Below are 12,895 nucleotides of genomic sequence, written 5' to 3'. Positions count from 1 at the left end.
TCTGTGCAAAGCATCAAATTTCAAGCGAGTAGTATATTTGCAATTTTATCTCCCGAGAATTTATTTTACGCATTTTTATTCGATGCGCGTGCAATTCTATTTTGTAAACTGTTTTTCTGTGAAGTTTTATTTATTTAGTAGCGCTTATACACCGCGAATTTTCAATTGAAACGTTACATTCATTACATCTCGCGTTAAGCGGTTCGTGCGGATATTTATGGCCGCGTTGAACGTAAACTTTCAGTCTCGACTCGTTTCCGGCGTCCGTTCATCCGGCCGTTTGAATGATGCATGCGAATCAACCCTACGAGATAACTCGTTAATTTCAAACTATACTGCTTACATAATTTGCAACCGGATTGCAAGAAATCACTTTGGATAGAAAATACAAGATTCTGCACTTTTAAATTGTATTTTCCATCAGCAATTTCAAAGTTTCAGAATTTTAAAATAAACTTGCAGATAAAAGGTAAAAAAAAACTTTGTTAATTTTAAATGAGCTAATTTTTTAATTTCAATTAATTATTTTTAAATCATAAATTAGCTGTCATTTATAAATTAAAATTAAAAATTTACCTATATAAAAGAAGAAAAATTATAAAAGAAATATGTCTCCTATAAAAAATTTCTTTATTATTTTTCATATAAGTTTAATTTACAATAAAATATTGAATTTATTGAGAATCTATTGTAATTATTTTTATTATTGAAGAGTAATCCACTTAAAAAGAATATCATATTCTAATTTTATACAATTAATAATGTTTTTAAAACGAAGTTTTTAATTAAATTTAATTTTTAACTTAATTTGCAACTGCGTTAATTTTTTGTTTATGTAACTTTTGTCGAAATTAAGTTAATTCTCTAAGCCTTTGACTTCATTTAATTTAAAAAACACATTAATTTATCCAATCATGATTAACTCAGTGTTTGTCTTCCTCCAGAGATTGTTGTTGATTCGCGACAACAGATAAAATATTAAAGGGGAATAAATGCTGCAGATTATCTGTATTACGTCGTCGCGACCGAAGAAAAAATCAATCATACATGCGCGTTATAAAATTGATTTCGCGTGGCTTTTATATGAAATCTATATTCTCGTTTCGCAATTTACGGCGGAATTTCACGAACATTTCGGATCCCGCAAACTTACGCTTAGAAAACGAAACGGTTGTCGATCGCAGAAATTTGCCTGTCGACGACGACGTACTGGGGCTTCAAAAGCTTCGCTGCTGCCCGATCCTATTAAGAGTTTCAAGACTTTGTTGTCAGCGTGACGAAATCGCAAAGTCGATTACGAGCTACGTTTGCCGCATTACGAGCCATTTACATTATAAGTGTGGATCGTGGGTTTTCGTGTTTAATTATACTTCGCCCAAAGTTTCTTCTTCTTACGGCGGAATTACAGCAACTTCTTGACGGATTAACCCTCCGCGAACAAGCCCGGGTTCACTCGAGACCCAGACAGATTTTTCCATTTCGCCTCAAATTCAGGCATGGATGAAAAAAAAAAACGTTTCGGGTTACATATCACTGCACAATGATATCCCCTGAATGTTGAAAGAGTACACTAAAATATTTTCAGATTTTTTTACAGCCCGAAAACCCTTTGAAAAATACAACCGTTTACCAGTGACCCAGTTGGTCTGGCCAGCAATGAAAAACAGATTGGTCTGCGGAGGATCAAGATACCGTTTCAATTACACCGGGTGAAATTTCAAAAATTTATATATATATATATATGTTTTTTTGGTACAATTTTTATTTGCTACACACAACTGCGGGAAGAAATTGAGGGCAGTTTCATCGAAAGATGCAAACGATCGCCCAGATTCTAATAACTCAGTCCGTAAAACATCCTTCGAAGGTTTTGGGGTCACTCTCGATCGAAGATAGCCGACTGTGTTAGTATATTTGTTTTATGTCCCTCGCGAACTTATTTGGCACGAGCGTCGTATGGAAAATTCATACGTCGCTCCAAAGAACGCGTATATAAATCGTATTCGAATCGAAGGGAATTTTATCGATATATTTCCGCGAAGAATCTCTTTGCTCGTCGAGGCCGCATTCCTTTGTAAATACTTAACAAAATGCAGACGGAGTAAACGAAGAGCAAAATAGGGGGAAGGGCAGAAATGCGTCGTCCAGAGAATGACGATGAAAAATATTAAACGGAGAACAGAGTAAAGTCAAGGCAAATCCCGCGCGATTGGAGGCAGGGTGGGGAGGGGGGGGGGGAATATCGCGTTAATTCGCATCGTGACGCAATGTGCGATTCATAAAGAATATAATCCCCGATATAGTTCCGCGCGTCAGATAATTTACCCGGGATAATCCCGCCCGATAATTCACTGTCGAATCCGATTATCTTCGCGGGTCTGTCGATCGCAGGCGCCACGTCGTTACCATTATTACCGTTGCCGGTACCCATTCGTACGGCAAATGCTAATGCTACCGCGAATTAGTCCACGAATCACCCCCTCGCCCACCCATCCCCTCGTTGCGCCTGCATTTGCACGGCCGCCGGTGGCCACGGTGCTGCATATCCCGCGCCCTCCTGCGCGGGATCCGCACTTCCGCTTGCCGAGCGTAATTGCTATCGCGAACTGTGCACCGGTCCGTCCTTCGACCGGCTGGTTGCATAACGAGGCATGCCGAGCGCCGCCTGCTTCTCGATGCCGGCCTCCGCGAACGCATGTCACGCGGGCGCCGATTGATTTCGTCGTGCGTGCGTGCGCGCGCGCGTGCGTGCGTGTATGCGTGCGTAGTGCACTCCGTAAACTTTGGTCAACGACCGGCGGACCTTGATGCATCCTTCAAAATCCGTTCGTCATTCTTATCAAAGAGATTTTCCGGCGCCATATCCAGGGGTTAGATATCTAAATCTAATGTGACTTAGATATCTAAAAGTAGTACATATACGTATCACTTACGAATATAAAATGCGATTAGATATTTAGATTCTAAAAATAGTATATGATAGACGAATGGAACGATAACAGTTTAACTTATATATAAGACGAAAAATAGAAACATAGTAGATCATGAGAATAGGTGTAGCATCAGGTGTAGGGCACTTTAGTTCTCTTTATTCAGGCATTATTATTATTATTAACTCAATGGACAGTAAATAATGATTATGCGAGGGAGTGTTAAGACGCCGGACACGTCATCTGTCGGCTTATGCAAGCTGACGCTGCTATTTCTTCAGAAACTACGCGTGTTTACGACACAGCCGACTACAGTGGCATAAAATGTACCTAATAATGAGAGCGTAAAAGTGTAACTACGAATCGTTATTTGTTCGGAATGTGTGTAGGTCGACAGAGGAGGATAAGGAGCACGAAGAAAATGAAGGATTTAACTTCCGTTGTAAGTAGGATCTCGCTGATAGTATGTTGCATCATCGATTACAATAACTGTGTGACATATTTAGGAATTTAGAATATATTTGAGCTTTTACGCCGTTAAATTTTTACACATTCAAATCGTGAGAAAAATGCGAAGCTTAAGTCAGTTTTATCTTAGACAATCGCGCTTTCAAAGCGTGAAAAATATTTTCCAATGAGACGTTTCTAAGACGCGAGGAAAACGTAAGCTTTTAAAACTTTCTCACAATTCTCTTGTCTCGCAAACGTTGTTAAAAGCTCTCGAAAATGATGCCAAATTGCATTAGCAGTTCTATGAACGAAAACACGTCAGAAATGTTTGGAAACTTCAAAACGATAGCAATCGGCGACTATTCCATTGATTTGCATAAGAGAGAACAATTTTCGTTAAATTGCATTAAATATTTTCTTAGTAGCGCGAATATTTAGGCAAAAACAAAAGATAATGTGTTATGATACTGAATATCTAATATGAAAAATAATATCTAATGTAAAAAAATATTTTTTTACACTTTTTATACATAAAATGACAGCGTCCAAATAGCTCCAAATTGAATAGTCACTGAGCCGGTCAACAAACAAAACGGTGTACTTATATTGTGAATTAAAATGCATATATATGAAAAAGAAAAAATAACCAATTACTGAATAATAACCGTATTTTTTTTATTATTACGTATTTGAGAAAGGGGAAAAATAGTTTTAATTTTAAAAAGTGAAAACAATTAATGATGCGTATTAGTAAATGACTACTATTTTTTATTTTAAAAGAAAAAATATACACAAATACATACACAAAAAAATAGTTTAATTAAAAAATAGCTTTATAACAACAATAACTTTTTACAAGTACTAAGAATTTAAAAAGCTAATATATTATCTATGTACGTGAATATCAAAATACAAGCTCTAATCTAATTGACACTTGAATATGAATAATCATTCATTAGTGAATCGCTTTCACCATCTGTTATCTAATTTCTAATTAATGACCAATGAGGTGCATATTTTCTTTCTTTATTTGATATAATTACATTTTCAAATAAAATGATGATTTTAATCAAATCTATATTGAAGTTAAATCTAAAAATATCAATTTGCAATTTATTATTTTAAATTCACACATTATTTTAATACTTTTCTTAAATAGAGTCATTTACCGATTCAACGATTGATACCCTGATCTTATGCAGACTAATGCAATTTATTTATTAGTTAAATAAAATAAAATTAAGATTAGATTTTGTATATTTGTGAATTTTTATCTGCTTATCTAAGAAAGTTTACCGTAAAGGGGCGGTTCTTTAACCCTTCGTCGCTACATAAACAGAGTTGAGCAAAAATAACGTTCATATATCAGGGCTGCGAGATAAAAGACGCGCAAAACATGATGGAAGACTTATGATAAAATAAACTGATGGAGCTCGCTAGCCCAATAATTCCTTCCTTCTTCTATTACGCAGCGATGAATTTACCAGCAGCGCAACATCTGCAAGTTTTTCATAAAAATGCTAGCTGTTTATAATTTATAATAAAAGTTGACAGGAGAAAAAAATTCAAATTTCTTTCGAAGGAAAAAAATTGTGGAATATCTTATTGTTGAAATAATACGATAATCATACTAAAATCAATTCAACATTAATATAACATCAAAGCAAATAAATTTATCTTCAAAATTACCTAACAATTTGTCTTCTGAATTGTAAATTTAAACACACATAACACAAGAATGTAAAAACAATATTTTTAAAATGTTTAGAAATTTACTACGTTTTAGAGGAAAGTTTTAAAATATTTCGAATGATTTTTCTTGATCGTACAATCAATTTTTGTTCAATTGAAATTAATATGAAATAATATCTCTATTCATTATAGCCTTACATAAATATATATGTATATGCAGGAAGAATAACACATATAAACAAGGAATATTTTATCAGATCTCTTTCAACATCCTCTGTATAACGCAAATGTTACGCGCGGTGCCCGTTTCTGTCAGCGACTCCCGAGTCTGACGCATAATCTCACTTACTCCCGCATTACAACTGTGGAAATCGTTTCGAAAAGCTCTTTAAACCTCGGAAACCTCTTTCTTTTCCTCACAAAACGAGTAATACAAAATCATCGCATCTCTCGAGGTGGGGAAGGAGTAGGGAGGGAAAAGAGCGAGAGCAAAGGACACGAGTTGCATGCGGATGTAGCGAGGGAAGGTGGATCAGGTCGCGTCTCGAATCCAAGGTCTGACCTCCATCGCGGCGGCGGGCCGCTTCGGGAATCGCGTGGAAGGTTTCGACCGGTGAGGGCTTCGAGAGGTGCCAGGAGGTATACGGCGAGGGGAGGCAAAACGCGTGAGGGAACGCGCGACGCGCGGATGTGCGAGAGGGAGTGAGGCCGCGTGCATTGAAGACGGACGAGGGAGAAAAGGAGGGAGGATGGGGCGGACGGAGGGAGAGAGAGAACGCTGCGAAACGTGCAACCAGTGTGAGGGAACCGACAGAGGCGCTGTGTGACGACTGACCCAGTTACTCGCGGCGGAGGTAATGACCGATACTACACTCTACCTAACCCTCCTCCTCCCTCCATCCTTCCACCTCCAGGCAGCGGGCAGTCCGGCCCCTCCTTATGCCGCGTCGCTTGATTACGTTACGTGCGATACATATGTACGCGTGCATATGTGCACGGAGGGAGGAGAACTGTGTATGTGTGAGAGAGAGAGGGAGGGAGAGAGAGAGAGAGAGAGAGGTGCATGCGTGCTATGCACACGCGCGCGTATATGCATATGCTCTCTTTAAACTACAATAGCGATAGCCAATGTAGAGGGATGTAGTAGGTCGCCTGGATTCCACGGTAGCTGGATTCTCCCTTGGGGAGAACGAAAGGGCTGTCGGAGGGTCGGGACTATGGATGTTCGGGTTGAAAAAAAAAAGAAGAGTCGCTTTAACAAGGACGTTTCTCGAAATTACAGAAGTAAGACTTCTCAGCTTTGAATAAATACCGTCTCTTTGCTTTTACTTCACGAACACACAGAGGTACTTCGGAACCCTCATATACTCTTTGCCGCATATACCTACAAAGGAAAGTAAGTTGCGACTGCGAAGTCAGTCGGGACTAGAACTATATAATAGTTCTAACGGATTAGGAATCCTTAGAAATCATTCTTGAATATAACTTATGCTGTACTATTACGAATATTATTAAAATGTTTTGATACAAAAAGGCAAAAAAATAAATTAAAAACTTTATTGAAAAAATACGATATCGAAATAATAATTAAAAGTATATTTTATAATAGAATAAATTATTTCCAATTATTTTTGTTCGAGACTTTTACTTTCAATTTCTTAAATAATCTCTACAAATTAATTTTCTTACAACGAAAATAATAACTACCAACTATTGAAACGTTGAATATATTTATTATTATTATTATACAATAATAAATATTTTATTATCACTTTTTATTTATAAGAAGATATTTATAAAAATAAAAGTTATACTTAATAAATAAAAACCCCATCGGCTATCTGATTACACTCCTTTCTATTATTAAAGATAAACATAAAAAATCAATACATATTGTTTATCAAAGTTGCACGTAACGAGTGTACAGCTTAGAGCTTTCAACGACGAGTTTACCCGAAGGGATCCTTGGCCAACACGCGAGCTAGAAGCAAAAGGGTGGTCTCTCTCTCTCTCGTACATAATGTGCATGCTCTACTTGCGATCCAATTGACGAAGGGCTCTCTCTCTCTCTCTCTCTCTCTCTCTCTCTCTCTCTCTCTCTCTCTCTTGCTATCTCAAGTCTCTTCGTGCAGTGATGCGAATGACGGGGCCGCTTGATAAAGGGTAGAAACCTTTTCCACGATCATCTCACGATGTCAAAGATTTCTTTCCACGATTCACCAGGCGACCTTATAATTGCAACGTTGCGCAACTGAAATCATATTAAATGTCAATTACGCGGTATCGCGATCATTAATGCAACGGCAAACGTATCGACAATGAGTATTTGTCACATTGTTTAAGGAACTATGTGTTAAATATACATGAGTGCTGCCGCGTTGCGCTTTATGCGACGTCCAATTATTGGCAGCAAGTTTTATTCGCGTCTGATGAGCTTGCAGTTTGTAAAATGACATCGTCATATAGACGAGAATTCCGTATAACTGCATCTCGCTACGTATTAACATCCTTTCGTGTACACAGATCTACTTTTACATTTGAACATTCATAAACTTATGTTACACATATTATACCTGTTATTAACTAGATTTTACGTTTTCAGCAGCATGCGAGAGAGATATATATCGCAACACGATCTAATAATCAACTAGAAATATGCGACGTGTAAAATCTTTAATTATCGATTATAAGGCATTAAGACGTGCCGTCTTTTTCCTCCTACCGAGTAAGGTCGAAGGATATTATGTGATGATTCAACAATTGCGCACAAGGCAAGGAGTCATTGCTCGTGCGCAAGGTAAACTTGCAAGAAGTAGAAAAAAAAATGATAACCTTGTTGCCGCTAATTTATAACATGTGACGGACAAGGAACTCGTGCCGCGCGCACAAAGTCCTCGCGCAGGTTGCTTATAGAACAAAGTCTGACCGTCGATATGTCGATATATCGTATGATATGTGTTTGCGAAACGCATCCTGTGCAACAAACGCGACGCTCCCTAAGAATTCGTATATGACGCGAGATATTTATGATTAAAATATACAAAAAGGTATGAATTTGTGAAGTTACGCCTACACATAAAATTCCAGTTTTAAATACAGATATAAAACGTGTGAGATGTTACGTAGAAAAGTAGATTCATTGGGAAATTATCGCGAGATGAATTAGTGGGGAGAGAGAGAGAGAGAGAGTGGTCACGCGAATTTCCTACGTCACTACGTACGTAGCGACACTTCCGTTCGTTTCATTCTCGCTTTACACGGGATAAGGAGAACCGTCGAGCTAGAACCGACCTGTTTACGCGGCTGCGACTGCACGGTCGAAGTTTAACGAAGATCTGGGTCAGTCGGTGTTTGGAATCCTTGAATCGCGCGCGCTACGCGACGGAGGAAAAAACGTTCGTCCGTCTAATGGCGAATAGGAATCTCGTTCGAGAAACCGTTGCCGGGGATAGCCTCGATGTGTATGCATGCATACCCCTGGCACTGAGGTCGGCGCCGTTGCACGGCGACTTAAAGAAGGCAGACACAAGGATTCCGCGCGTACTTGCCACTCGCGACCGCTGTAGGTCACAGTCAAGTTGTGCTTTTCTTTACATTAAACGTTACGTAATTTCGCGGATTGAGCCGCGCTCGAAGTCAGGAATCTCTGGCGGCCTCGCCTTGTACACTCGCGAGCAAGGGATGAACGGGGTCGGGCAGGGCGAATGACGTAAACGTCGTAAACTAATATGCTATTTGAATAATGACGAGATGTGTTGGATGTTAGAGAGAAAAATATTTCTGCATTCCCACATTTCTGCGTATACGCTTCGAATAGAAGATGTTTCGAATTTCGAAACAATCAAACATAATAAATCTTTATTTTGATTTAAAAAAAATTCTTTTATATATATAAATATTATTTTATGATTTTTATAGAATAAAAACACTGTAGGAAAGAAAAAAAATGTTAGACGCCCGCTCTCATTTATGAAAAATATTTGCAAATGTTTGAAGATTTCTTTAATTGTAAACGTTTCAGACATGCTACCATATATTTCATAATGTAAAGTAATTATATTTATCTTGTTATAATAATAATTGCCCTCTTTCCATCTAAACGTAATAAAGAATTATTGAATGATATGTCAAAAATTATACAATAATTCTCTTATAGAAATATTTATCGCTATATTTGCGTACAAAAATTTCAGAAACTTGATATTCAGTTTAAAACTTTCGTTGATAATAGCATATTCAATATATACAATAAAAATAACGTTCCCGACTCACAACTTCGATGAAAATGATAAAGTACCGGCGCGCAGCGGCTCCATTCTCATTTCGCTCCATTTCGTGACACGTAACGATTTTCTGATTCCTCGTAAACTTGGAAAAAATCCTACACTAGACGTCGTTATGTAATGATCGGTTGCGTGGTTTCCAACACGAAGCACGAGATTTTATCATCTTCCTGCTCCACATTGCAAGAAGCATAATTTGGAACGGCGGATTACCCATTACAACATTTAGGCCAAATATTCCGTGAAAATTTCAGACGAGGCAGCAACGAGCGATTCTATTTGCATACATTCTTATCTTCGACCGAGAAAACTGTATCGGAAATAATTCTTTCTCGGATGATATACGATAATAGTACATTATGTAACAAGGGCGTAAAGTTGCCTTTTGTTGCGGCCATTAGAAGACCGTTACGCTCGTGTGGCATACCGTTTTTTGTTTTGTTACTCGTGCGTCGATGTGTGATCCTTGAATATCTTGGATTCTCACAAATTGACAGGTTACTCAAGATTAGATTCGCAAAAGCGACGAAACGTCGATAAACGTCAGTAATGTCCGCGAAAGCCATATGCGTGTTGCGAGATGACGCGCCTGCGCGTGCTAAAAAAGTCGTGCTGGAATATTTTTTCGCCAAGATTCACGCCATCTATTAGAGGACCAAAACTACAATAATGTTAAAGTGCTGAAATCGGCAACTTTACTCGTAAAAAAAGTGACGCGAAAGGGATCACTTTTGACGCACGTGTAACAAAAAGTCATTTTCGGAAGATAAAAAAAAATACAAGTTCGAAATTAAAATTATACACGGCAATTATCGCGTTCTCTCGAAAAATCGACATGCGCCTTGGATGTTACCAAGAGCATTCGCATTGTCGCGCGATGCAAGCGCGAGATCCGGGCTTTCGTGATCGCGATTCTTGATCGTAGGCGCCAAAGAACCATCGAGCGTGGCACTCGATAATAATCTCGTCTCTCGCGAGGGACGTCTTGCGTGGCGTGTGCAGCTAGCGCAATATGCAGCTGCGTTCTGCACTAGATCTTGAATACTTTCAATGACAAGGCGTAGACGACGACGACGACGACGACGAGGCGGCATGTGGCGGCGGCGAGGAAAGGAGAGGGACACGCGAATTACTCAGTCGAGCCTTCCTACAGCTTTGCCGTAGTAACGATAAGACGAAGTAGGCCAAGCAAAAATTCGCCAATACTCTGTAAAAGTAGGCGAAAAAATAGACGTGCGAGCGCGATAGCGAAGTTTAATGCCAGTGGTGTTTTCCAGTCCGAACAGCGAGAATGCTGCTTATGCAACGAACTGCGCATCGCGGAGAAAGGGGTATTTTTTCCACGCTTAATAACATGTTAATGACATAGAGCGCCATCATTAACCTTTAATCATTTGTACAAATGACCGTAAGTCTTTATTTGTGTAATGATACACAGAAAATGAATAAGTATCAATTCAATAATTATTGTCTCATATATAAACAAAAGTAAATCTTTTTTAAAAAGTTTGATTTAATCTTCAAATTCACAACAAAATGTTACATTTTTATTTCAATATTATAATAGTCACCCAAAGTATATAGATATAATATATGATTGTTTTGATATAATAATAGTATTAAAATAATATTAAAAATACTCATTCTTATTGAGAATATTATTATTATTATCTGATCGATATTTATTCTTTTTCATTTATAAACATTATTATTTAATAAAGATGAATATTTTTGTTTTCTCGAGATTAAACTATACAAAATTTCTTTGTGCGAGGAATTTATGTCTGTTCAAGATTATTAAATTCTTTAATGAAAATTATATATTCTTGCTTATATATGAGACAAGATTGTAAATTTGAGACTACTTTTTTCTGTGTATTACTATAACAACAGCAAAATATAAAATAAATTTTTTCTTATATATTGAGACATTAATATTGTTTTTCCACATTGTACTATTTTTCTTATTTTATTTTTATTAAAAATATTTTTGATATAAATATTATCTTAAAATATGTTGTTTTTGGTATGTAATAAGTAGTAAATTAGAATGTTATGATGTACGAATAATTTTAATAATTTGACGGAGACTGTTTTTATTTTATCGTCTTTAGATTATTAATTTACGTTTACTTGTGTTATGTTGGAACTCGATATTTGAAATATCAACAAAATTCCTCGAAAGCTTTTTCCAGCGTGCTATTATCTTATTTTTATCTAATATTCTTACCTAATAAATAAGCGAACGAAAGTGAAAAAAGTGGCGCGATAGTGGCAGCAAATTAAATCACGTGACATCCATGTTATGTCACAATAATTGAAACCATCATTTATACACCCAAAAGTACTTATCGATTTAACATTGTGTGCAAGAAATAAACTCGGGGTTGCAATCGATGCGGTCAGTGTTGCAAAAGAAAAGGACATCAATTCTGGTGATATCAGCGACAAATACGAACGGTAGCCAATTCGACGTCTACGGCATCGGGATCGAGACGCGCATCGAAATCACATGGAATTCAATCTTTGCCGAGCACATAATCTGCACGACTGTCACCATGCTCGATTCTTCCGGCCGTCGGCTATATCGGCTATCGTCGTCGTATTGCTGCATCGAGCGCAACGATGCGGCAGCATCGAATCTGTCTGCGCGTCGCATCGTCGCGCGTCGTCGTATAAGCGCGCGCGCGAAGTCGACGACGAGTTTCTGAGCGGCTACTACGGCTAGGCTCGCGTTCGGGTCGATGTATTCTCGGTTGTTTATTTAGGCCACGGGAGGTGAATCGTTCGCTCTCTTAACGCTGGCAAGCGGAACGCACGGCCGTGCGCGAGCGCACGCCCATGCTGCAAAAAAAAAACGCATCGTGCACGCGCGTGCACGAAGAGCTGTCGTTGCGAACGCGTATCGTCGATTGCATCGTACCGATGTTCCGATGTTGTAGAGAGATCAAAGAGGCTCCGCATAAAAAGGTGTGAGAAAACCTATTTGTATAATTAACTTTATCGATTACTTTTTTTGTCTGCATTATGTGTGTATATTTTATTGCGTACTTTTTGTCCTATATATTGTGTTACAAACATATACACACAATGATAGCCACAGAGAAGCAGTGGCATATACCAATTGAATCATTGATTTTTTTCATTGATCCAGAATCGTCTTTTTTTTTACATAATATATATAGATATTTTTACAGAATAAAATATTTGTTAGATGCGTATGATACTTCGTGTGATAACCTTGCTACATTAGAATCCAATAAACTCTCTTCTTTTTTGCTCTATTTTAATTTGTAATTCAAAACATAGGCTTTATTTATACTAGAAGTATAAGATAAATCTGTAAAGCCATTCACTTATTTTCAATCGTCGATCGTTGTTAGATATGAGTTACACGATACTTTTGCATACGCAAATCATAAATCAGTTTACTGTCATTTTATCTTAACGGTCGAGTCTGGGGACATCGTTGGCTTCGCGTTGCACAAAGTACACACAAGGTAAAACGAGATCAAGACATCATGTGAAGTGCATGTCTCA

General features: G+C 37.8%; 1 protein-coding gene and 1 long non-coding RNA gene across 3 annotated transcripts in view; one reads left to right on the top strand and one right to left on the bottom strand.

Moving 5' to 3' along the window:
• The window catches only part of LOC105837761 (hormone receptor 4), a 181,622-nt gene that overhangs the window by 64,850 nt on the left and 103,877 nt on the right, over positions 1 to 12,895 (top strand). Inside the window, exon 1 of one of the 2 annotated variants that reach the window (XM_036282632.1) lies at positions 11,344 to 12,325. The exons of the other annotated variant lie outside the window; for it this stretch is intronic. The gene's annotated coding sequence lies outside the window, so the exon portion shown is untranslated. Of the gene's footprint in view, positions 1 to 11,343; positions 12,326 to 12,895 lie in introns of those variants that run through there. 2 annotated transcript variants of the gene reach the window in all.
• Positions 1 to 12,895, bottom strand: part of LOC105837762 — a 167,923-nt gene that overhangs the window by 62,107 nt on the left and 92,921 nt on the right. The window lies entirely within an intron of this gene.

The sequence above is a fragment of the Monomorium pharaonis genome, chromosome 2 (genome assembly GCF_013373865.1).
Source record: "Monomorium pharaonis isolate MP-MQ-018 chromosome 2, ASM1337386v2, whole genome shotgun sequence".
Taxonomy (NCBI): Eukaryota; Metazoa; Arthropoda; class Insecta; order Hymenoptera; family Formicidae; genus Monomorium; species Monomorium pharaonis.
The sequence above is the reverse complement of the archived record's forward strand: the minus strand, read 5'-3'. Positions and strand labels throughout refer to the sequence as shown.